We start from the raw sequence: 3,289 nt of genomic DNA on the forward strand, positions 1-3,289 counted from the left end.
TCAAAGATAAAGTGATCAACATGGGGCTGGTCTTCTCTAATTGGAGAAAGAGGAACATTTTGAACCAGAACAGTACAGCATGCAATTGTGCAGCCTGTTACCAAAAAAAGAACCATCTCACTGCATCTTACAGAGACATTTACATAGATAATGTAGATTTCATATGACTACTCTTAGATTATCTGATAGTAAGAGCGGTGCAAATATTCACATTCTCCTAAAAGATGCCGATAAAAAATCAAATAAAAAGGCAATTACTGCATTATTAAGGATTTTTTTTTCTTCAATTTAGTAGAAAATAGTAAAATCAGGGGGAGGCTTGATCCTTCTCACCATCTGGAAACTCTTCCTTTAACAATCATTCTTCAGGAGATAACTTACCTAGTTACTCCAAGAAAATGCATCTCATGTTACCTCTTCATCAATTTGCCATGATGAATTCTTCTGTTTTACAGTTTATTGCTTGCTGTTTTACTGGAGCAACACTTATTACAGTCTTGATGATCTAGTTGTTAAAAATGACCACTATGGTAAAAACTGTTTCTTGTTCCCCTACCTTCCTCCACTGCCTTGCTGTCTCTCTTCCTGTTCACAATGTATGCAAAAGATTTGAGGGGATGGAAGAGATTTTCTGTCTCAACAGGTTTTATTTTAGAAATCTCAAGATCACTTAATTTCCTAATTTTTTTGATGAAGGTCTTGAACTATAGAGGAGAGCAGTGGAAACTTTCTCAGACCTCAGCTTAAGAGGTCGTGATTTTTCCATTTTTAAGAAAGAGACCTTTTTCCCCAAGTGTTTGCCAGGGTCTGAGTTATGCAGAACATAGTAACAAAATTACCTTCAAGGTTTCAGTACAATCCTTTCTGGTTTTACTTCTCATTGTCCTTTGTTGTGTTATGACATCTTGTGGCTGTCCTATCATGTGTCACACATGTGATAACATAAATCCATTTGCCTTCAGTTGTTCAAAGAACCCCTTGATGAAAGCTGCATCTGCAAGTCCCTGCTCTAGGAAGCAAGAGCCAAACCCACTCCCTTTTGCTCTTCTTGTTTAGATGCTTGTCATTTCTGTCTATTTAAATTCTTACCAGCAAAGGAGGCAGGACCAGTCTAGACCTTTGGTTAGAGATGAACATAGACATGTTTAGTTTTCTTTTTCTGGAGCTGCAGTGAGGCAGTGCTGCTCACTCTGTTCCAGCCTCCCTGGTAGAGAGGGAGGAAAAACTCCAACGGGGGAAAGAATGCTGAATGGGCAGGATGAGAAATCCAAGGAAAACAAATCAAATAAATAAATCCACACACACAATACCTAGCTAGGCTTTTCAGGTTTTAGTTTTTATCAAATGCACTCTCTTTTAAGTATTCCACATTTCTTGAATGCTAAGCTTAAACATGTGCCATGTAGAGAGGCTCAGAACAATAGCTCTGCTTTCTCTAATAAAATCTCTCTTCTGAGATTAACTCTGGAGCTAGCAGTGAGGTCAGTGTTTCATTTCATATAAGTCAGCTCATGCTGACAAGGGTCTGGCCTTCTTAGTGATGGGCCGTTTGCTGCTCAGAAGTGTGAGGAATGGCTTTCTGAAATATCGATAGCTCGCCTTCACTAGAGTTCCTGATCAAATTTAGCTGGCAAGTATCAATGTGCTACAGCCAGACTGCAGGGCTGAGATGCTCAGGCTTGGGCCAGCTGCTAAGGTCTGCTTCCTAAATCAGAGGCTAACTCTTCCATTAGTGTAAATCAGTGGTTTATGACGATGTCAAATGAGATTTGTGTCAGAGTGGCCCAGACTACAGCCCGGTCTTGGGATTTGAAAAGGAATAGAAAAATTAGGCTGCAACCATTAGAATTCTTTTTTCATTTGGTTTTGTTGTGCATATTTGTAAATGTGCCTATACACACATGCACACACATGCATTTTGTTCCCATGGACTTGTGGCCGTGTGGCTGCCATTTAACATGGACCTAAGAGCACAGAATCTTCCTTCTGGTGTGGTTTGATTGACATGTGCAGAGATCTCACATAAAGGCTCTGGGATCCCGCTTTTCATCCATAAAAGGAAAGCAGGCAAGCTTCATCCCTGGCTAAACCCTTTGCACAATATACATCAATAATGAGGCAGCATCTATTTATACATTGCTCACTGGAAATGACTGAATTCAGACAGAAGTTGGTGAGGCAGCCTGAGCTCCACCAGCCTCCATGGAGTCTATTGTTAGTACCCAGGATGACTCCTCAGGCAAATGGAGAAGAGAGGCACGATTTGGAGCCTACCATGCCACAGGAGGAATACCAGCTTCCACGCTTGGCAGGCGGTGTCTCCTCTCAGAGAATGCCTTCTCTGGCTCTGCCAGAACCCGGCAGTCATGGAGGAGGAACGCAGGAGAAATGGTCACAAGAGCTGCTGCTCCCCAGGCAGTGGAATGCTGACTTAGGTTTACCCACAGGGTGAGAGCTCCCTGCCTTTTTTCATGAGAAAAGGACATGTCCAAGAGGGAATGGGAGGAAGGCAATTCTACCTTCATACACACTGATACTGTCTTGCCATATTCTTGCAGAAGGTTTTCAACAATATTTCTTTACCTAGAAAAAGAAGGATGCAGTAAAAAAGCCCCATTCAGCGTTATGGCATTGGTTAGGTACGTCTGTGTGCCGATTGTCCACCAACACATATCTGTGATGATGAAAACTGGCTTGTCTGTGAGACATTTATCATAAATAAGGTATTCAGAACACCTTAGCAGAGCACAATCCAGACAGTGCTTTTGCTCCATATCCTTCTTCACTCCTGCTTTCCTCTGTGGCTCTTGTGTACTTTGCCCATATGTTCTGAAGCTATTTTGTTTTCAGTTTTATGTAAATTAGAAGTATCAAGCTCCTCTGCTTGCTAAATTATAAATTGAGTGGAAATTGGCCAACTCTCTTTAGACTATGTAAGTTATACAAGATGTAAGTAATCAAGCTCAGCAGGCTGGGCTGGGGAGGGAAAACACGTCAATAGCATGGGCCACGTGAGCTGTGTCCGTGTGTCTCCGTGCACTGCTGCTTGCCTTTGCAGCCTCAAATATCTCTTTTCTCTAAAGTGCCAATCCAACTCCTTTCAGACCATTCTCCAAGATGCAGGTTTATTGCCTCCTTTGGTAGTTTGCTCGATATATGCACTACACCTTGTATAAATTAACTGCTCTTAAATGCCTGTTTCCACTCTCTTGCTTTAGGATCAGAGTAGATTCAGACTGCCTCCTCTGGGAGCACTGACTCATTTTCCTTCCCTTCTTCCCCTGTAAGT

The sequence above is a fragment of the Molothrus ater genome, chromosome 9, assembly GCF_012460135.2.
Source record: "Molothrus ater isolate BHLD 08-10-18 breed brown headed cowbird chromosome 9, BPBGC_Mater_1.1, whole genome shotgun sequence".
In the NCBI taxonomy this organism is placed as follows: Eukaryota; Metazoa; Chordata; class Aves; order Passeriformes; family Icteridae; genus Molothrus; species Molothrus ater.